The sequence below is a fragment of the Oculina patagonica genome, chromosome 4, assembly GCF_052425735.1.
Source record: "Oculina patagonica isolate OP01 chromosome 4, crgOcupat, whole genome shotgun sequence".
Lineage (NCBI taxonomy): Eukaryota > Metazoa > Cnidaria > Anthozoa > Scleractinia > Oculinidae > Oculina > Oculina patagonica.
In genome coordinates, this window is record NC_135761.1 from 32,294,164 (window position 1) to 32,318,391 (window position 24,228).

At 37.0% G+C, this 24,228-nt stretch overlaps 1 long non-coding RNA gene across 1 annotated transcript; it reads left to right on the forward strand.

Moving 5' to 3' along the window:
- The first annotated feature begins 18,182 nt into the window (after positions 1-18,182).
- On the forward strand, positions 18,183-20,685 carry LOC144652352 (uncharacterized). The gene is made up of 3 exons (XR_013570496.1): positions 18,183-18,247; positions 18,506-18,651; positions 19,447-20,685. It is a non-coding gene; the product is annotated as an uncharacterized LOC144652352 (long non-coding RNA).
- The last annotated feature ends 3,543 nt before the right edge of the window (positions 20,686-24,228 follow it).

Genomic DNA, 24,228 nt, shown 5'->3' on the forward strand with positions numbered 1-24,228 from the left:
TATGAATGATTGTTTGAAACGGTTGGTGTAAAAATGAAGCAAGTAGAAACATTTTCTCATGCCTGATGTTGTAGTGGCCACAGTGTTTCAGAGGAAGCAGGCAAGCGAGTTTGTGCAGATCGGATGATATAATATTGAACAAATTAACGCCTTGTTCATTACACAAGTCTACAGTTTTATGCATAAGTAATGCAAACGAAGGATGCTTGGGGTATTATATTGCACTTTGCATTTGTAATAAAGCTGAACTTTTTTGCTTTAAAGTGGTCCTGCGAGTTTAAAAAACTTTGCTGACAACTCTGATTTTGAGTATGAACTCTAATTACGTGTGCAAGTCACACCACCTCATGACTTCATCTGTTCATGTGTACTCAAATGGATTATAAGTAGAACAAGGATTTTTGATGAAAAATGAAAAAGGTTTCAAAATTACAAATAAAAGACGGTTTAAAAGGTAAAAAGAGAGTGTATATGTACAAAATTGTGATTATGGCATGAATAAATAGAAATCTATATAAATATAATTCTAGTTAACCCTTTAACCGGCAGATTTCTGTGACTTTCTTAAGGGGTTTTTTGGGCTTATACATTCTGTAGAACTTCGTGATTGCATATAAGAAGTCCAAGTAAAAATGTGTGCTGTTTCGAAACACAGAGGGCTCAGATTTTTATTGTGACGTCAGTAGTCGGCAGTTGCTTCGTTCGTAAGCGAGCTGTTGGGCTTGGATTTGGCTCGTTTTGTGTTTATAAGTGATTTTTCGAGTCATTTTTCACTGCAGAAGCCCCCAGGCTGGCATCATTAAGCTAGAGTGGTGGGTAGAGGCCAGCATCTGAAAGAAACCAGAGGTGAGAGATGATTTTGTCTTGATTGGAACGCCAGAAATATTCGAATCGAAAGATGGCGGTCCATGGGTAAAGTTGTCTCTCTGGCCGTTCTGTGGGTGGATTCCAAGACCTGCCAAGGCATTTTGGACGAGTTCTGACTTCCAAAGAATGCAATCGGTGCAACATTTTGCCGGCAGGATTGGGTGGCTCGACACTTATAAAAAATATATGGAATGAAGGTTTTTCCCAAGCATCCCTTTCGTTCAGCAACGAGGAAATTACAGGTTTGCAAGCATAGCTCTAATCGAATAGTAATTGCTGAGTCTTCTGAATGATTGATGGGAAATTTCCTTGGTGAACGGAAGGGAATAGGGTTGAAGTTTGCTGCAAATGTATATTTTTGAAGTCAGAATTTTTTTTTTCATTAAAAAAATGGAGGCAAAGATGTGTGTTTTTTGTTGTTGTCCTGTTACGTAGAAAACGGGCATTTTCAAATTTGCTGCTGAACAAACAACCATATGCAACAGAAATTAAGAGTTGTAGTCAGTTAGTTGGCTTTTAAAGCTATGAAAATTATCACTTTGCCATAAAAAGCAGTCATTAATATCATGTGCCCAGATATGTAAAAGCTAGAGTGTTTTCAATCACTGCTGGTGTTTTTCGTACACATATGTACGATTGCCGGTTAAAGGGTTAAAAGGTAATTACAATTTCAATTAAAAGGGTATCTAAAATTACAATAAAAAGTTCATTAAAAAATTACAATTTTAATTAAAAATGAAACTAAAATTACAATTAAAAAGGTCTTTAAAAATTACAGTCAACAGAATGAGCAACTGCAGCTTTCTTCTACGTGTAATTTTAATTCAGACAGTAATTTCTTAAAAGAGGTGAGATCTTCGGCCTGGCGGTCTTCAATAGGTAAATCATTCCAAATGCGTCTAATCAAATTACTAAATGAATGTTCAAGGCATGCTGTTGAGACTGTTGAGGCTTTGTTGTTCCATTTTTGTGCCAGAGCCACGCAAGTTGTACTTATCACATGTCCGTATTTTTACCCTATCCTAATTATTGACGTCATTGTCTGTTATCAAAAGAAATTCATCTCACCTATGTCAAAAAAGTTGCGCTTGTAGCACTGTTTTGTCGGCAAATACATCAGAATGAATAAGTAATGAGTAAAAAAACCCTTTGAATAAATGAATACTTAACGGCCTCAAAATTTAAGGCACACACTTTAATTAGAAGATAATATTAGACGGGAGACTGTTTAACATACATTGGGTAACCTGTCTTAATAACAATGCAGTGTAATGTTATCTTCCAAAAGACAGAAGTTCTGCTTCCATATTTTTCAGCGGTTTCTGGCCAGGGCATGGCAAGCTGTGAGGGTGACTCGAAAACTAAGACCTTAGACCTACATCCTCTGGAGAGTTAATGCGTCCTGCAGATCGGATCTCCGTGTGAAAGAGATATTTAATGCTGGGGTTAATCATACAAAGGAGATCATACCCAAGGCCTAAATGTCTGCAAGGAGTAAATCAGGGGGTGAAGCACCAGATATCAGCAACTTTTTGAGAAGAATCTCTGGCACCATAAACACAGCTGTACCTCGGTTAAGGTTAGTTGTCTTGGTTGCAAGAAAAAAACTGTGTTTGAATAAGCAAAGACCGACTCTCCCCAAATTCTGCGAGCTTACAGTCAATTGGTCGGGAATTATACTGTTGCGTGATTTCCTCATCATCTGACAATTCGGCATAATGCTGGTTGCTTATCAGTATGTTGGTTGGTTTAAGATCTCTATGAGCTATTTTTTTGGAATGAAGATAACCAAGTCCCTCGATAATTTCCATTGCTGCATGGTTAACAAGCCCATAGAATTCTCGCACTGAAATTCATTAACTTTCAGCAGAAAGTTGGATAAGGTACTGACACGCACCTCTTGGCCGTATAAACAACGCCATAAGCTCCTGTCCCGATTCTCAATTTGTTGCAATCGAAGCGATGGATGTTTGCGTCAATACAATTTCCAGAGTTGCCTTTACTTGCAAGCTGGGGAAGCTTGAATTTTTGAAAAAAAAAAGCAATGTTTGATGAAGGAGAACTTGAACATGTCGTAACTAGTGACATGTGATGAATTTTGGTATTTGATTTTAACTTTGTCGTCTGAAAGAGCTTTATTACAGAGGTTTTTGATGTATTTCTTGTTCTTAGCTCTAGTGTTGTACATGTAGATTTAAGGAGTTTTGAGGTTTTTGCGTCTTTGGGAGCATTTCTTATGACCCTTTGTAATATTTTGCATAGGCCTTGGAGTCAGAGAGATTTGACAGTACTGTTCAACAGTACTGTTCAACTCCGCCTTTATTTTCATTGATTGCCTTGCTCTCCTATTTTTGTGAGGTAACACCATCTTCCACATAAATATTCACATTTTCTCAGTGTGGAAATTCCACGCCTTGTGAAAACAATCGTATCATAGACACGACTACAAAACTTAAAACTCACAGAACTGCTCTTGTACACTTTAAATCGCCCAAAAATACAACAGAAATGTCTAAAAACAAACTCAAGCTTTCCGAAAATATTTCAAATTCATTTTATTACAAAAAACAGCAATAAAAGCCGATTTTAGAAAGCTTACATGAGCAATAACCGTTAACAAGAACATTTTAATATGTATATGGGGCATGTTATGACCCCACAAGCATAGGATACCCCCGCTCTGCTTGACTAATAAAACTATTCTCAAATGCTTCAAACAGCCCAAAAACTACATCAAAACGATCAGCAGGAAAATTAGAATACGATTCTCCATTATAGCATAGAGGAAAAAAGTTTTGAAGCCCGGCAAACTTCCTTCTTAAAGGTTTTTGTTCATATATAAAACCTTGCGATTACCCAACTTATCATGCATAGTCTATGAACGCAACACTAAAGATCTCCACAATAATCAACCTTCCAACCTAAATCTGGACCTCTTTGTTTGCACCTTTTTTCCTGGCTTTCTAACCATTTCTCTACAATGTTAACTTTGATGAAAAAAGGACCATAAAAATAACCGGAGGGGTGGGGGTCACTTTCTACCAAAAACATTATTGCAAGGGAAACTTGTCTAAAAACAAATTCCCCAGAGCGGTTATTCCTTTAAAAATATTCGTGCAATGGGGAACAAAATTCCTACAAATGTGTAGGACCTAAAAAAATTCCTAAAATTTTTAACTCCCGCCCACTCCCCTTAATTTTAATGGTGCGTACCTTATAGTTGACGTTGCCTCCTTAAATGAATCAATAACTTAAAACACAAATTAATAATAAAAAAAAAAAGGCTGACCATGTTTCTGCACTAAAGGTTGTTCTTGAAGTCGAAAATATTAATACCGAAGAAATAAAACAATAAATATATCAATGAGTAAATAAAAAAGACAAATAAAAATTACGTTACGTTTAACAAATATCCACTTTGTATTCCATCTGTGAAAACTTAGTTCCCTAACTATACCGCAGAATTTCATTTTCACAAATAATAAATGACCAAATTACACCCCTTCACAATAACCAAACGAGTGCTATTCACTAGTGACGCAAGCATCAGCGCAAGCACAAGAAAAAGAAAAATTCGGATGCTTGTACTTGTGCTTATGCTTGCGTTGAATCCGTTTTCACTATGAAATGAGAGCTGTTATGCTTGTCTTTGTGCTTGTCCTTGTGTAGATAGTGAACACCAGCCTTTAACGTCCCTTGACAGTATGATGATACTAAAAACGAATGTCCGGAGAAATTAGACAATGTTGGGTACAATATAAAATACATATTGGGAAGGAAGCTTCAAATCGTTTTGCGTAATGTGTTAGAAATGATAGGGTTACCAGCTTTACGCACTCGTGACTGGAATCACAAATCCGCTGGGACACTGGAACCCATCTCCACATATTCTGGCACCCTATAAGAAATGAACGCTAACCACCGCAAGCAAAATCATCAGTGGGCAAGGCTTCAATGAAAAATTTTTGGGAATGATTACACAATTGCATGACCACACTTTGATGAGAGCAGAGGCCCAAAAAGAAAAACACAGAAGAATGTATCCTTTTGCAAAAGATACAGAGCGAACGAAAACAAAGGGAAGGGCCCGTGAAAGGGCAGAGAAAAACAGTGAGAGAGTGGTCTCCGCAATTAGTCACTCACCATCTTATGGTGATGTTATAAACTCGGATCATTGTAGTATGATAGCCCTTAACAGCTTAAGAGAGATGGTCGCTGGTTAAAACTATTGATAAGTAAAGGTAAATTTACCGTGGATGCTATCAAAGCAATCAAAGCAAATATGTCACCAGTTGTATTGAGTGTTATAGATGATGGTGATGATGATGATGCTGATGATGATGATGATTATAATCATGGCGACCCTCCCCTCGGAAAAAGTCGACTTCCCCCTCGACAAGGTCAACTCCCCCTCTCCAAGTTCGACTTCCCCCTCGCAGGTATACCCTCCCCTCTGTCAAGGTGGACTTTCCCCTCGGCAAAGGTCGACCTTCCCCTCTTAAAAGTCATCTTTCCCCTCTTAGGTCAACTTTCCCCTCATAGAAGGTCAGCGTTCCCCTCGTCTAACTTTAAACGATTTCAAATGGTTATCCCTGGTAGTAGATTTTGGGTTCCAATCCAAGTCAGAAAAGTAAAATCACTCAAGTGGTTGGTCAACACTTTTATTATGCTACGAGCTCATTAACTTAGCTCATTAGCTTTTATAATAGTGTATTTTCATTGTAGACGGAACCAATGCTAATATACGTCGTAGAATGATCCCTTGTCTAAGCTGTAATTGGCTGAATTATATGTTTCTTAACAAAGCTGGCGATGCAGTTGGGACAGCTATTATGGACTGTTCGTCTTTAAAAATAACTCTACACAGTCAACTTAAGTTCTTTGTTCTTACGTTCCAGTGCCCTGTTATACCTCGGTTTCCCAGGAGGAAATTCCATTTGCATGCCTGCTACAGCCTAAACTAGACAAAATTCAACGCAGCCTAGGAGAAAAGTGACCTAACCCAGGGATTAGGAAGGAAAACAGGCAAATGAGCCCATGGCCCCTGTCATTGGAAAGCTATGGGCCATTTATAAAAAGTTTGGGCCATTAGGGTAAATAAATGGGCCAGAAAAAATTTAAACAAAGGTTACATAATTCTTTATTGCTTGTATTTTACACTGGTTCAAGCAAAGTCTAAATGCAAAGTCACAGATCTTATATAGCTAATAAAAATTACATAAGTACTGCGTAACTTACACAATTGAAATTATACAGGTTTAACGTTATTCCATCAAAACTAACAATATCATTGAGATAAAACTATAGATTCTGAACTGGAACTGAAATTTTCGCCCCTCAGAACTAGAATCCTTGGAAGATACACTTTGATCATGAGTCGTTTCACCAGACCTTTGTTTCGTCATTGTTTACAGGATCACGATTCTGCTCAGTTGTAGCCGACTTGGCGTTCGTGGTGAAAAATGTCGACAATTTTCTCTAAGAGCTGTCCAATTTTAACACTTTTTGGGAGGCATGTTAACTTTAAACAAATGAGGCTAACAACAGATGCAAATAAATTCAAAGCGGCCTATTAGAATGACGATACAGACGAAAACACGAAAGCCTCGAGCAAGAGCCTCGTTTGCAAGCAAAGTCCGGGTTGAGGATCTGGGGACAAAAATAAAGCGAACGCGAATGAAAGAGTCGAAAAGAGAGAAGGCACCGTGGTTTTTCGCTTGTTTATTCGTGATTAAACTGAAAATTTTACACATTAAAATCCTTTTCACAAAGTAGTGTATATTTTACTAGCTGTTTGGCGGCTTGGGCGCATCACAGGCCCGGTAAGTACTTTTTAATGCGCCATTTCGTAGCTTTATACGCCATATGCCAGCATATGCGCATGGCGCACGTCCTTCCTAATCCCTGCCTAACCTTTATATCGAAAAGACTAACGAACGTTTAAAGAAACAGGATAAATTAACTCAATTATCCATTACAAACTCAATAGCGTCCTGGCGAAAAGTTCTGATGCATTAATTTTGATTAAAATACTTAACTTTGATCTTGAGGGTAAACCTACATGTACTTAGCTGGACTGTCACTTGAGCGCGCAAAATACAATGTAGTACTCAAAACATCTAGTTCATTTGGCTGAGTCACGAATGACAGTTTTAAAGGAGCCATGTATCGATATTTAAGGTCATCTTTCTGATTAATTTTAAATTCAAGGAAAATTCAAAATAATAGTTCTCTAACGTAGAAAAACACCAACAAAGTAATAAAAACTCAAAAACAAACAAGGATGATTGAGGCTTGGCTGACGGAGTTTATTATGAACGTTGTTCGTAACGTGGCTCCTTTAACGATGTAGAATCAAAGTATAAATAATGTGTACTGGTATATACAATTTGCAAAACTAAAACGTGGCTAACTTAATGCCCGATTAAGCCATAGCAACATTAGAAAATAGAAAATAGATTAACTATTAAAATGTAGAAGTAGAAAACCGAACGCCAATGTAACCCAATAATATGTGATTAAACAAAGTAATGTTTTAACGACACAAAATTTCCATTGCAATGAAATACAGAGGTGTTGTTTACCCTCGGCTAGCCCATAATGTAAAGACAAAGACATCACTGCCTCTACTGATGTCATTTCTTTTTTTTCTTTTTCTTCTCCTCTGGTTTTACGTTTTTGTGTTTAAAACTTTTTTCAACACCAAAATTCCCTTCTGCAAAAGGAGCTCTGTTGAACAGCAGTAAGAAAAAATGTCGAGACAACTTTCAAACGACACAAAAATGTTTTGTGTATTTTCACGTTCACGCTTCAACTCGCAACAGAGCTCCATTATGACGGTGGCAATCCGTTTTGCCATTGTCAGCTGTTTTAGTAAGACTTTCTTCCACGTGACGCAATTATAATGGCATCAAACAATTACCCATTTGAAAACAAGGTCTTAACATAAAAAGTTACCGAAGCAACGGAATAACCTGTTTAAACGAACACCTTTAATTTAACCTTATAGTACGTTCAACTCAAAAACGAGTTCGTTTTACCCCAGTTTTTCATTGTCGAAACGTAACAAAGATATCAAGGTTCTGCTTTTCGCCAAAACAATGTGTGGCACGTTCAGAGCCACCTTCATTTTTTTTTTCAATTTAAAGTAGCTCAGAACCCCTCCCATAAAACTTGGTAGCAAGCTAATCACAATACGTTTTGGTTTGAAAGCTAAAACTAAAATTAAGGGCGTTATTAAAAGTCGTTTAAAAATTGGTTAAACTGTTGCTTTGGAAACCTGTTATATATAGAGAAAATGCCTATCATTTGATATGCAATAAACTGCGTGTTTGTGTAATTTGACTGACTTTCTAGCATCATTTGATGAAAAAGAAGTTCTTAAAACTCTCTATTTCTTCCTTTTTCTATTGTTTAAATCTACAAGGTGTTTCACTTTGTTATAGCAGCTTAGGAACTCTCTTCTTTCCAGAATTTCTTTCAGTTCGGTTTTGAATAATTCCTTTACTTTGCCTCTTGGTGGAACTTTCTTTAACGCTCCAAACGCACGGGTGAAAACTTTCTTAATCGCTTCGACGTCCTCGTCCGACCTTTTTTGTTTAGTGGATTTGCAAGTACTTATAGAGGAAGGCCCCTCTTGCGACATAAGCCAATTCTCAACCTGCTTGTTTTTTTGAGTAACAGGTAGCTCTTTTGGATCTTGCCGTGGCTCGTTTTTCTGTACATTTCTTAAATAATCGGGATCAATTTAGGTTTCTGGGAAACTGCTCACCTACCCCTCCCCAAACCTAACATTTTGCCCAAAGCGATAAGTAAGGGTTAATGTTTGGTTTGGGGAGGGGTAGGTGAGCAGTTTCCCAGAAACCTAAATTGATCCAATAATCGACAATCTTTTTAATCATGCCGTCAAATTTCTCTAATTCAGCTAATTTGGCATCTTTTTCATTGTTTCCTTCACAGACTGATTAGTTATGGCAGTGTTTAACCTAACTGTTTCCTTGAATATATTTTGGATGTGTGTTTTTTTCTTCTCCGGTGAGAGGTCTCGAAGCTTTGACACCGGAGCTCCCTTTTTCTTTTTCCACAGCCACATCCTCTTTGTCTGCTGCTTTTTGCAAGGGCTGGCCGTTTGACGACTTGTCTGCGAATTGCTGTGCGCAAGATGCTTCACTGAATTCGGTTGAATGGCTTGGCGCTTTGGCACCAGAGGTGCTTCTCTCTTTCTCTAAAGCCACATCCTCTTTGTTTACTTGTTTGTCCAAGGACTGGCCGTTTGAAGACCTGTCTGTGAATTGCTTTATTGTTCGGGCTACCCGAGAAGCAACTGTGGTCAGATCTTCTCGCAAGTAAGAATACATCACAGTTTTTTGGGTGTGGCACATGGCAATGCGCACCCCACTCTCGTCAAAATCTGCTCCAGCTGTCTTGTTTTCTTGCAGTACTGTGACTATGAATTTGCGAATGTTGGTTGCCGTGACCCTCAAGTCTTTGGTCTTTGGTGCTTTAATTTCCTCTGGCTCGTAATTTGGGTCAGCAGCGTTTTGTTTGCTGATTTCGCTTCCATCATCGCTGTCAGTGGTACTGCTGCCATCTTCATCACCACTATGTTTTTCTTTCCATCGTCGTCTTTAACCTTTTCCCGCAACATTTTAAGGCTTTGTATGTGCGCCAACAATCCACTAGCAACGTCCTGTCCGTCGATCGGTACATCTAATTGCATCTGGTGTTTAATTTCCGCTAGGTTCTGTGTGTAGGCCATGACGGATTTTGAAATAGCTAGCAACTGGCCGTCTCCCAGGTATTTCCCGACAGCTGCACACTCCTTAGCCCTTCTGAAATGCATTTTAAGTGTTGTGACATTCGGCGCACTATTTAAGACTCCAATCTCCATACTTGGTGGCTCATCCAGGCTGAAGAAACGCAAAGCTTTTGGGTCTCCATCTACCGCCTGCCCAATGAATTCACTCAGCCATTGGCAGTGGTGCTCTCGTCCCTCCTCAGAAACTTCCCCGATGCTATCGTACCATTTCTTTATATGGGAGATCCGAATCTGTTGAGTGCGTCCCACACCAAGGGAATCAACCTTCACACTTATTTTGCTTTTGAAAAGAAACGATGCTAAAAAGTCTAGAAACATCATCAGTTCCACGGCCACTTTCTCTACTAAACCAACCTCTAGAACTCGGGCACCTATAGCGACTCTTTTTGCCCGTGAGTACTCTGCTGTCATGGTTTCCATTGTTGGCTTAGAGTGAGGTATAAAGCTGACCTCCTGTATACCTTCAAGACCCAGATCTTTGAGAGCGGTCTCGTCCCCCATGTTGCCTAGTGCAACAATCCTTTGGTACTCCTCCATAAGTTAGCAACTCAAGATCTCTTTTACCAATTACACAAAACTGAAAAAAAAATTAATATAGCTATTGAAACTGGTTTTAACTTATGGCTCACCACCTTATCCTTTTATCAAATTAATAACACATGAAAGATGATAGGGCCTTTGACAAACAATTATTGTGTTTTGAGGCCGTTTTTTCTCTCCATAACCCCCCTACATTCCCACTTACGTGCATATCTCACTGTCATAGTTTCCCTGACAATTCTTCTCTTGTATTACAGGGAAAAACAATCTTTACAGCTAGTCGAACCAGAAAAAGTTCACAACGCTTATGTTTCATCCCACCAGGTCATTTGAATGTGCTTTCCAAGGATTACATAATGGTTCCTCTCATTATATATAGTGCAACTAACATAGTGAAAAATTTAATAAGCGCCCACTCTAAAGGTCAAAAAATTTTAAATTTGTTGAAAACAAGCAACAATTGAAACGACTATTGTGCTCCTGTTAATAGTTAAATTACTTAAATACGCTGAACAAGTGAAGCCAATGTTTCTGCTAGAGAGCTGGAATTGCAAATCAGTTTAATTAAATACCAATAACATTTACAAAAAAGTTAATTGTTGATTTAAGTTGTGAATTGTAGTTACACAGAGAGTTGAACCAAAGGCGAAAGTTTTTTATTCCATTTTCACCATGCAATTCTTTCTTTCTTTCCATGCAATTCTTTCAAGTATATTTACAGAAAGTCGTTACTTTTATTATTCAATAAATATTTACGATCATTTTTTGCTCACATAAATCGGTACTAAGCATTACCTATAATTTGAAACAAAAAGAAGAGCTCCTGACAACTGTGTGAATTAATGAATTTTAGCCGTTTTATGGAAAAGCATCTGTGTACACTTTACTATTTTCAGTAAGTTTATTTTTTAACAAAACAATAAATATTAACAAAACGTGAAGTTGAACCAAAGCAAAATTCTAACTGTTCACTGAACGTTTCTGTAAAATACTTGAAATTGATTCAACCAGAACTCTTTTGTCACAAAAGCTTTGGGCCTACAATCTTGGCACCCACCCTCCCTTTAAAATTGGATTTTGTAACACTTCCATCACCATACAATATCACACCTAAATTCGGCAGTTCATGATGCTAATATACTCCGCAGTCTATTGCAATTTTAGTTTAAATTTTATTTGCCATAACCAGAAGTACGTAATCTAGAAATCTACATCTAGCATTGGAGCGCGTGCAATCAGATTGGCGTGTATGCTATATTTGAGAAAATGCAGTGATACCTTGCCAACATAACAAATCAGATAACAAATTAAAACTAAAAAAAAGGTGGGTTAATATTACACAGACAATTTATGTGCGCTCGAAGGGAGAACCAAACCATAGAAATTGTTACCTTTAGTAGAATAAAATATTTATTTTTTGTGAAGTGTGTTTCGCTTTGCTGAACATCTAAACTACATCAACAAAATTATAGTGTCTTGCTCCTGAGCTACAAAAACAACCAAGACTTGAAGTTCGTTTGGAGTTAATCGTTTTCTGAATAATCTCAATAAATTGCTAACTGACATTGTTTTCAAAAAGTGAGCAATACAACTATTGAAACACACACATTTTCATTGACCTTTCTTTTTAACTCTAACGTTTTAAAAGTCGTAATACCGTCTGTTGAAATTTAAAGTTTGTAAACAAGTGATAAGGCAACCCGTGGCCGTTTTTCACAGACAAGCTCACAAAACAAACATGTTGAATGTTAATATACAAAACGATCGCAAAATTTGCTGTGAAAAATTTAATTGTCAGCTGGTCGAATGAATGAAAATAACCCACACGCGAATCTGATAGCACTAGACCCAATACATAGACTACTAGATTATGTAGTACTCTTGCCATAACATAACACGAAACTCCAAAGTCTTGGGGTCACGGAAAGCTGAGAATATATACAATGAACATCACCTTCCTTATTAGCCCCATTCCTGGATAACAGCCCCCCGGCCCCACCTTTCATCAAAGGCTTATTTATTTACGAAAAAAAAAAAATAAAAACTTGCTCAAAATTTATATTGCAGGTATTTATAGAGCAATGCAGCCAGTGGCCGTTTTCTTTTCTTTTTTTAACAAAACAAAATTTCAGCTTACCATGGCCACAGTCAGTGAAATGGCTTCCTGATGCGGCAAATAGATTGAGATTTATAAAAAAAAAGAATAAAAAAAACCTTGACAAAAAAAAGCGAGAGATCCTTTTGAATGACCAAAAAAATAACTAAACAAACTGAAAAAATAATGAAACGGCTTTCCAGAGTAACGTATTAAAAAATCTTGACACAAAAATACGAGCAACTAAAAAATATATACGAATGAATTCATAATAGCACACACAGTGTACATGCAATGAAATGGTTTCTGACGCCGAACACAACACTTAACACATCTGTATCTGTTTGTAATTATGGTTTTAATTAGTGCTTTCAGCTTGACATTTTTGCCCTACCGTTCAACTTTCTACTACGTTTCGTGATTTTTTGAAGCCACAAGGTTACACAAGATTTTCGACACAAAAATAAGAGCTACTATTCTATAGTGCGAATTAATTAAGCCGTTCCAGCGTACAGAATTAATTTACAAAATGCACATGCAGTTAAATGGTTTCTTGACCTTGACGCGACAAACAACACTGAACAGATCTGTGATGTTTGTGAATATGGAACAAGTTTTTCAACTGATGTGATTTCAGATCTGCGAAATTAACGGATGGCAGTGACAAATAATCTGTCGAGAAATTGTCCAAAAATTTAACTGAAAGCTAAACACTGCACCACTTCGCTCCAGACCTTCTTAAGCCATTTTTAATTAATGAATCCAAAAATACTGCCAAAATAAGCAATTATTGGACATTTGATATTTTTGATGGTGAAATAAATATGATTTCAATTTTGCTCACTACTGAAATCTTCAAGCGTTATTTCATTCACGATACCTTTGTGCGACCGCTGACACTAAAAAGTTACACTGCGGGAAGGTGTTATAACTTCTTTTCCGAGCGGCCATTTTGAGGTTTTACCTTGTAGTTGTAATGTTAATTTACAGCTGGAACGCAATATTTTACGATCAATTAGCGCGCTGAATCAATTTAAACACAGGTGTAGCATAAAATCTGATGCAGCATGAGGCAAGAGCAATTTTAGTAGGACTATTGAACGTCAAATAATGTACAACACGCTAGCTGCATAATTGGCATATCGGAATCTGTAATTATGGCGAGAGAATCTTGTCTGTGAAACGAAAGAAGATTCTGTAAGATGCACCGACTACTTAAATAAGACTTACGATTGTTTGATTACTTAGTCTATTACCGTTATAAGTTATAAAGCAAAAGGTTACTTACAGAGCAATTAACATGTGACTCATCTTAATCGAGATCTGTCCGAGTATTTGTCCGATGTAGACTGGGAAAAAAGGTTGGAATCGGCTCAGTTTTGATTTTTCTACGAATTTTTTTTCATATTTAAAAATGGCGGTTTCTCGACTTCCAAATATGCAGAAAAGGCAAAAAAATGCTTAACAAGCAAAATTCTGCCAGTTGCATTAGCTTGGTATTAAGAATTTGATGTGTTGTAACTGCTTGCCAAGTTTCATGTCGCTCAGTGGTCTGGTTCCAAAGTTTTGGTAGTTTAAATTTTGTCAGTTTCAACTACAGGTAGAACTAACTGGTCGACTTCCCCCTCCCATCAATATCATTAAAAGCTTTTCCTAGTCAATCATAACATGATTATTTCTTTTGAAATCTACTTAGATTATTCCTCTTATGGATATCATTCAAACACGCCAAGCATTCCTTATAAAGATATATTGCTGTTTTTTTTCAGCCGCTACACAAAGTCATTTCGTTAACGCCATTTTTACAAATAAGGGAAGGGCTGGAATAAAAAAAAATCTTTCAAAGTCACAATCCGCTCAATCCGAAATGAACTCTCAAAGATTAGTAAGCAGATTGTTAAGAGCTAGTGTGATTACTTTTCTACGAGTAAAGCTGTTTATTTGGATGATTGACAGTCTTTAAAATGCGTCTTTTACAAAATTTGGCATCTCTGAGGTGTCTAAAGTTTGACTTCCATATCTCAGAAGCAATTTTATTTGGTAAAGCTTTCAATGCATGCAAAGTCAACCTTTGAATTGAACTTTCGAGAAATGTTTTTATGAGGAGTGCCACTAAAGCACTTTGCTAAGAATATAGCTTGCAAAACCAGTACATTTTTTTAGCAAAAGGTCGTCTCTCCCCTCGTTTTAGCCTCTTTCATCTGCAGCATAGTTTATCTGATATACCAAAAAGTAAAGCCACTGGATTCAGTTATACGTCGGTGGAATTTCCCCTCGGTAAGGAAAAGGTGATCATTTCGTTAAATTTTTAGTTGCTATGCAGTAACCACGTGACATTGTGACGTCATACTTAATGTAAAGAAACAGCAAACAAATATACATATCATGTAAAAATTTGAGCAATTGTCTGTTCAAAATGACGAAGTTATAAGTGTTTGATCTTTTTTGGCGATTTTCAAAATCAAGGTTGAGTTGAGCGAGCTCAAAAACCGGGTGTAATATATAGACCTCGGCGGCATTTTTTGTCTGCTCTGAAACCGATTTCCCAAAATAGTGGTGATAATCGTGATGATAAGGGGATCATGGGTGATCGGTCTAAAAGTCATACATGTCAAAAATCGCGAAAAAACGACATTTTTTAGCTGTATTCCATGTCAAAGTCTACTCTCCCCTCACCCCCGAGCTATAAATAGTCGAGTTGGAAGATGGGGTTCCCATGCACGCATATGATGTATTTTTCTAACTTACATTTTTGTGATCCTCAAGAAGTCTAGTAAACGAATTTGTATGTTCCCATCTCCAAATATTGTCCCAATGTCTCATTTTGGTGGCCTACATGTTAACACTCATGGCGGCCATCTTGGCGGCCATCTTGGATTTTTTACAAAGTTCTATAATTGACAATCACTTTCGAATTGGACATCAAAAGAGGCAAACAACCTTTATGTCATTAATTTTGCTATATTTAAGGAATTGCTAGCTTCCTGTCTTTAAATAAAGTCCCAGTACCAGGTTTTGATGGCTTTCATGGCGGCCATCTTGGATTTTTGACAAAAGACCGTCACTTTCAAACTAGACATCAAACAGAGCATTTTTTTCTACGAAGAAACAATTGACAGTGTTATTTTCAGAGATTTAACTCCCTAATACAATAATGATAGTTTAAACTCGAGATACATGAAAAATGCTGATAATTTACAATTAAAATTGTTGCAGTTTCTAAGGACGATTTGAGGTCATTTGCATTCATGTTTTTCAAACGAAAAACCCTCTAGAGTTCGAAATTTATTCAAAAAGGTAACAACTGCCAGACATCCCTGATTATAATGGGCAAGGACAAGAAGTTGTACGGAATAAGGGAGTAAGCTGCTCTTCTTTGTCTGATTTAAATGTGAATGGCATTTAGCATCGCGACTTAACACCACACAGTAACCAGATGTAAAGGGAAATGCCACTCAGAAGCTGTTTTAATTGGCATAGGCGTCTTATGGAATTTCGATATTTACCCAGTTGCATCGAAGAACCCTGTAATCAGTTCCTGAGGACTTGCTAGTGCAAATTTGGAAGCAATAGGCTAGCACTGAGGCTGTTACCAAACGCTTGCCAAAAACCATGATCGATTTAAGTGTAGTATAACACCAAATGATGCTACTGTAAGACACCCTCCCCACCTTAAATCATCACCCATATCTGCTTTTCGTCTGTTTCCTCCAGAATGAATTTTCTGTGAAAGGCTTAACCTCAAATTGTGCAGAAAAACAGAGCGACGCATCAACTTGAATTCCCAATGTTCAATGCCAAGGACGAAGCTCTAAAGAAGCCTACCTGAAAACAGATTGAACCTCGAGCACTTGAGCTAGGTAATAGCCGTAAAGATTGCAAGGTGCAAGACGGAAACTTGCTTGTGATGGAGGTCTAGTTCTACCCATCCTGTCGCAGATCATCTAACCAATTTCCTGCTTGATACAGATCGTAAGGTGTCTGTGCATCTGAAGACGTTCACTGCATGCTGTGCTTGATTTCGTTTAAGACTGCATTTTTGGGGAGAAGAAAGGCGTGTTGCTTTACAAGTCGTCTCCATATCCAAGAGTTAGAGATAATTGACTTCGCCAATGCACTACAGAAGTGAGATATTGAAAGAACGACTGGAGAGCCATGATATTCAAGGGTTGATCGGCACCTCAATCCAGCGTGTGCTAGAGGGTACCACTACTTTCGTTGATTCCTTCATCCGTCAATCTTGGAGACAAATGATCGGACGAGCCTCTCTCCTCTGAGCTTGTGAAGTTCCTGAGCTTTGTCGTCTCTGGTAATGCAGGTGTAGAGTGGCGAGAGAAGACTGGATGCATTGTCCTCTGTTTTGTCCAGGCATTCCATTACTTTCTCAGCTATTACCGGAAAATGCAGCGAAGTGTTTCACCTTGAATTCCACAATATAAACAAAATAACAGCAAACCGGCATCCATGCATGGCCTAAATGTGGCGAATAGTACTGGTAGGATCATGATACAAGGGGTATCGTACACTGTAAACAGAGCATGGTACACTCCCAAACGTTAATACTCCAGAAAACCTGGCTTCTATTCACTTCTACAGTCGAGTTGGGACCAAATTTTCTTAAGGAGCTGTGCTTACTCCGCCTCCGCCAGTAAACTGTATTCAAAGTACATCCAAGAGTATCACGTTTGGTCACTTGCATAAATAGTAGGGAGCACTGGAGAGAAACAATTTGTCATAGAGTTTGGTGGCTTTGTCTCAGCTTCTGCCGTATAGCGCACACGATAGCTATATAGTCAACCATTTACTATTTTCCTTCCATCAACCAGCTCTTTACAGAATTCTCAGTGATCAAGGAGATGCTGAGGTGGTAAGAGAACATCAACAAGTGGATCTGTCAGACGGGTGCGGATAATCTGCGAGCCATTTTGGTTAGCCTAAATAGTACATTGGTTAGCCTAAATAGAACCTCGGTTAGCCTAAATGGTACTCTGGTTAGCCTACAGTTAGTTTAGATAGCTTGCAGTTAGCCTTTAATTGGGATTTGGGATTTCTGGCTTGCATTGCATGGAGTTGTGTTTTAGTGAAAGGCATGTGCTAAGGCCCTATTCTGCCAAAAACATTAAAGCCGTCACTACAGCCATATATAAAACATATCTATTGCAGCTCTAAATTTATTCCTTTAATATAGCAAAATAAACGGAAATTGGGTTGTTTTTCTTTTTGTTTTTCCAGTCCTATGAAAATAACATTCTCAATTTATTCTTCGTAGAAAAAATGCTCTGTTTGATGTCTAGTTTAAAAGCAATTGTCGATTAAAGGCTTTTTTCAAAAATCCAAGATGGCCGACAAAATGGCCGCCATGAAGGCTACTAAAACAAGGCCTGGAGACGATATATGGAGACGAGAAGCTCTCGATATATTTTTTATAGCAAAATAAACTGAAATAAAGGCCTATTCTGCCTATTTTGATGTCCAGTTCAAAAGTGATTGTCGGTTGTAGAACTTCGTCAAAACTCCAAGATGGCCGCCAAGATGGCCGCCATGTGGGCCCCGAAAACGAGGCTTTGGGACAACATTTGGAGATAGGAACATACAAATTCGTTTACAACACGTCCTGAGGATTACAAAAATGCAAGTTAGAAAAATACATCATATGGGTGCATGGGAACCCCACCTTCCGACTAGACTAAAATGATCATTCCCGTTAGCCATTTCACGGTGGGCACAGAATAGCTCAAAATCGCTCGCCATTCGTGTGACAAATCGCCATATTGGACGAGGTCTATTTTCGGCAGACTGGGTACGAATTTAGCGGAGCAGGAAATGACGTTTTTTAACCCTTCCCAGAGGGCCCTATGAGGTCGGAAACTCAATGCAAGGAAGCCATCTTTGAAGTCGGAGGAACTTTTATTTGGTACCAAATAAAGGTAGGTTTCTCTGTTTTTGTAGACATCACGGCTTTGATATTTTAGCCGCTTCGTTTTCCAGTGCTTCTGAAATGAAAAGTGCCTTTTTTCGGCTCCATTAATTTCCGTCAGTTTTTGCTCAAACCTTTTGATTTTGCCATCATAGCATTAAGAGTAGGTTAAATTTCGATCGTATGTTTTTAGTTTTTTAAGAAAGAAGCGTGCGCCTTCAGGGTTACTCGTGTTTAACGGTGTAATTTTGCGATTACCTTCGAACAGATATCAACTGTTCTAGAGACCAACTGGCCTGGCGTTTACCTACCTCCAGCTTTCTGGGTGTTTCTGCTAGTGAGAAAATGACACGAGAAGTATCCAAAGTTCAAAGGCAGTACTTTTCTACAATTTAACTTGATTTTGTTTATCAGGTAAGCTCAATCTAATGTCTATTTACTATATAAACACCAGTGAAATACCAGGTGAGCTTTCGCGCAAAAAATTGATATCTTCACACGTGAACATGCGGAGATAACCGTTACTATGGTTACATAATAAATCGCTCTTTTCCGAGTTTATATAATAAAAAGAATATTACTTGGCTGCTTAGAGACATGAAATTTCTCTTTGAGTTGAGTGTTGAAAAATATTCCACTTGTTCGCTTCTCTAATTAATTCATGAAATATTTTTCAGCACTGATCAAAACGAAATTTTGTATCTTCGCACAGCCATGTTATAGTGAATATATTTTTAAAATATATCTTGTTTGCTGTGTTTATGAAATTTTGTTTTTATAAGCACAAGTACAACAGTACACACACGATACCGTAAACTACTGTTTATGAATAATCAATAAAGGTTATAGTACTGTAGTAACCTTGAAATTTCTTTCCAGCAGGCTAAAAAAATGCAATTGCTTAAATTGCTCACACACTGAGAATCACATCATTTATTTCATCATTATCCACAGTTCACATATATGTCTTTCGTATATTCACTATTAAGTATATCAAAAGGGACCAAAAGATTATTCAGTTGTGTTAATCAAAATTCCATAAATCATTGTCAATAACAGGCATAGACTGATTGTTAAGATTTCTGTTGGCAATCAATAACAATAGATTGTCATATTGTTTGTCATATCATTATGATGATATATGATTAACCCCACTACATTAGAAATGTGCCATTTTGATTCTTACTTTTTTTACTTTTCTGCATCTAGGAATTGACTGGGGAACCAAGCCAGGCTCACATCTACTGGAAGCTTGTTATTTATATAAACAGCATGCAACCGCATATTTTTTTAAAATAATTTAACTGACGAGCCACTCTATGGGTACCCATGATATTTCCCTTTGCTTTTCTCGTGAAATGTGGTCAAATGCCAAAATTCAGAAATTGCAAATATTTTCTGTAGTGTTTACAAGCTTTGATGGTTTCATATCAGAGTTTTCAATTTGATCAAGCAAATTTTGGTCAAATTCAGCTCTTCGCTTCAATCTTGAGATCTTTGATTTCTTCAGAAATACCCATAAAGAGGCTCATCACTTATCTTTCAAGTGAGCAAGTATTTTTTAACAGCAACATAGTGAATGTGTAAGCTGTCAACATATCAGATATTTTTGGTTTGGTTTATTAGACAACAGCTGTGTTAAAAATATAAGCTGTTACCGGTAATCATTTAGCACATAAATAGATTACAGTGAATGTGTATGGTTTAAGGTCATATATTTTTGGCTCAGGAATGGGGCTGTTGAATCTTAGCTTAATATTAAACTCAAAATAGTTAATGAGACAGCAGCTCTATTTGCATCTTAGCTTAATAAGCTCAAGATATTAGTTTAGACAGAAGCTCTATTTGAATCTTAGCTGAATAAGCTCAAGATATTTATTAAGACAGAAGTTCTTTTTGGATCTTAGCCTAGCTCAGGATATTTATTAAGACAGTTGTATTATTTTAATCTTAGCTTAGCTCAAGATATTATTAAGACATCAACTTTATTTTTAATTGTTGATGTACTTTGAATATATTTTTAGCTTAGCATTATAGAATACAGTTGATGTGTGTACTGTAGATTTCATATTTAGTGAGGCAACAGCTCTATTAAAAAAAATTAAGCTGATTGAATATATATTTTGTAAATATTTTTAACTGAGCAGAATTTAATTAATAACAGAATACATTGAATGCAGTGTCTACTGTTGAACACGTGTCAGTCATTTGCTTAAGATATAAATGCAACAGCTCTATTTGTAATTTACTATAGCTGTTTTTTATGTCTTTTTAACTTTGATTTATTTTATAACAACTAAACAACTTAGCATTCTAGAATACAGAGGTTGTGTATTAATACAGTTGATCACATGTCAGTCATTTAAGCTCAATATATTTATTAACACAACAGCTCTTTCCCCTTTTTTTAAGTTAGCATAATTTATTAGCATCAAACTACAGTGAATGGGTACTCTGTTGAAGACCGGTCAGACATTTTTGGCTCTATTTATTTTTTTGATTTTTTGAAATCTTGGCTATTCTTCAATTTTTGCTTAGTATTTCTTATGGTAAAAAAAGGAAAGTCTGTGTCCTAGCCAAGTGGTCCATTGCTTAGTATTTACATACAGTGAATGTGAACACAGGTCAGATGTTTTGAGCTTGTTATATATGTATATATATATTTCTCAACAACATATTGATGTATGCGAAAGATAATATTTAAGTTTGAAAGCTGTTTCAGCACTTGAAGAAAAATGGTTAACATTATAAAAAATTGAATTTTATCTTGTCTTGTATTGATTATTTATAATTATGGGGAAATGGGGTATGACTATTTTGTTATACCCATCCACAATGTCTGTTACGAAGTGCTTCTGAAGGCTTAAGCCAGGTTCTCAAAAGCCCCCTAAAAACATTAAAAAGATACAAAACAATTCTTTATTCTGATGTTGTTAACCCCTAAAGGTGGGTGTAAATATTTTTAGATTTTGGTATTTGTTAGGGATACTGCAATAACTATGGTTAGAATTATTCTAGCCAACGTTTTAGAATTTAAAGGCAGAGCTTTCATTTCTCTGACTATGGTATATATGTTGTTTAACTGACAAGCATTCTTGACCCCTTCATTAGGGAGACCCCTCACGCCCACAGTTGTCAAAACAGTATGGTATTTTCATAACTTTAATAATTGTCATCTCAGCTAAACTACCCACTTCTTACTTGTAATTATTTATTTGTTTGCAGAAAAACACTACAAAGTAAAACCGTGCGAACAAAATGCCGCTATTTACACAAGATTTGGTGAACACCGTGATGATAAGGGGTTATGCACAACTGCAACTCATAAAAAAACATGTTGTCCACAGCATAAGCTTAAGTACATACTCTCCAAAGTGAAAAGTTAGGGATAGTTTGCCTTTACTTAATTTGTAAAGAAAATTCCAGTTCTTCTTTTCGGATGCCAGGACGGATACTCTACTGCCCGATTTTTTTTCCTGTCAAAGTCCGCTTGAGGTATTTGTTGACAACATAATAAACGCTCTGTTACACCAGAAAGGAGAGAAAAAAGCTGCTAAACTGGCCGTAATGTAGTGAAAGAAATTGTTTCTGCCTTTTGAGTTTTAGCAAAGGACACAAATGGGGACAGAAAACCCATTTTTAGCTTTAGCCAGTCTTATTATTACGGGAAAAAACTTTTGGAATATCATCCATTTCACGAACTTCATCCACACAGAGAGCCGCCATTTTGAAATCAGGCACCAATACCGCGCGTAACCGCTGAGCAAAATGAATGGCGAACTTGAGCGATTTTGAGTCATTCTGTGCCCACCGTGTTTCAACTGGTCACCGCCAAATGCATACAATCTGTTGTTTATGCACTAATAGTCTGATGCCTAAAAACGTAAGTCAATTTAAATAAATTTGCTTTTACTTTTGGCCATTTAAAAAAGTTGGTGATAGGCGAGGGGAAAGTGTACGGTGGAGGATTCCAATGATGATGATGATGATGATGATAATTAGGAGGAGGAGGGTGGTAATGCTTCTGAGGGTGATGGTAATGGTAAAGATGACTAAAGATGAATAGAAGAAGATATTAAAAAAGATGTTAATATATGTTTAGGTTTATGAACACACAGTTAAGCTTTCTTCTATATGTTATACTATAAAAAGTTTCCTGTGACTCCTCTTCAGATTTAAAGACTGTACATAATTGGAAAGAAAATATATAATAAATTATGTGAATTCCTGTTGTCATATAAAGTTGGATTAATGCGGAAAAACGGATATATTATTAAAAAAGAGATTAAACTAACGTTTGTTGTGATAGGTGAATAAATTAACATGACCCACCCCTAATGCAGTTCATAATTTTTCCTGACTCACCCTTTTTGACATGTTGAAAAATAGTGACCCACCCCCAGCTTGTCATAGCCCACCCCCCTGTACTCTTTGACCAGTTCCTAAAAAGAGCGGAATATCCAAAAAATACAGTATTGGCTTCTGGTCGAGTAAATCAAGTGACATAAATATCAATAATACAAGAACAATGGTTAAAACAAGTGCATCAGATAATACACCTTATGAGCATCTTACATCTTAGGTGTTACTCATAAAATCCCAACTTAACATGAACAAATGAAAGAAACACAAAGAAAATTGCCATTAAAGATGTGAATATTGTTCATCATGGCGTAAGATAGGAATGAACATTTATTAGTTTGTCTCACGATAGAATCGCTTTGAGATGTTGATCGCAACGTTTTGACTAGGCTAGTCATCATCAGGCGATGAGGTAGATTGTTAACGTGTCGTTATTTATGCCATTGGACCTATGAGGGAACAACATCTGTTAATCGGAATAATAATGAGGATTGAAATGCACCAATAGCAGCGAACCAACGTGCATAAATAGTGATGCATAAACAATCGACCTCATCGCCTGCTGAAAACTAGCAGTATTGCAGTCAACATCTCAAAGTGATTCTATCTTGACAAACTATGTACAGTAGACAGCCTTGCAAAAACCCACCCAATCGCTAAAATTTACCGTTTTGTGCTACAAGGACAACAAAGCACAACAAGTGAGGTAACTTTATGTTTATTTTGAGGATGAATGTGAATATTACTCACTATAGTTCATGCTTATAGAAATGTTTGAACGTTTCCCATACATTCCTTTATAATTTTGAAACATCAACGGTCGCTCCATTTGTGGGCCCCTTGTGGCCAGTGAATAGTCAGAGCCATCAGAGAGCCAAAGAGGATCTTCAAGCCGGTCAGTCAATTGTTCTTTTATGTTTTATCCAGCACTTATTCCTTTATAAAGCTTGATTGATGTATGTTGAGAACAATGCACCAGAATTGGTCAAATACATTGTCCTTGACACTTCTAAGATCCCATTTCTTTTCTCAGGCCTTGGAAATCGCAGTCTAAAAGTTCAAGATCTCGTTCAGTGAATCGTCATCACAGAAAAGAATTACATGAACAACAAAGGCAAAGGAGTTTTGGTTGTCAAAACGCCGGAGGAATTGTTTTGCTATACATAGAGGATATTACACGGTGGCAAGAAGATATGAATTTTATGTTCGAGTGGCAAAAGCAATATCTTATGAGTAATCGTAGCAAATGAGTGCGATGTTGCTTTTGCCACGAGAACATAAAATTCATATCTTCGAGCCAACGTGTAATGTTCTTTTTGTTCTTTTTATTATATAGACATAAAACACGCACTCGAAAAAGTTAAAACAATTTTATTCACCAAAGGGCTAAACATGCCAAACATACATTTTGCGAATCTGAAGGTATTAAAAAATGTCCCGGCACTGTAAAATCTGATAAAATATGACAAACTTATAAAAGATGTGTTAATGTGTCTGTAATAACTGTTTATTGGCTTTCGTCACTGTCGCTGATTATAATTCGCCGTTTTTTGACTTGTTTTTGTCTAACTCACCGCATTTCTGATCCGAATTAGTAAAAACATTTACTGTTCCTACATGGCACTGGTA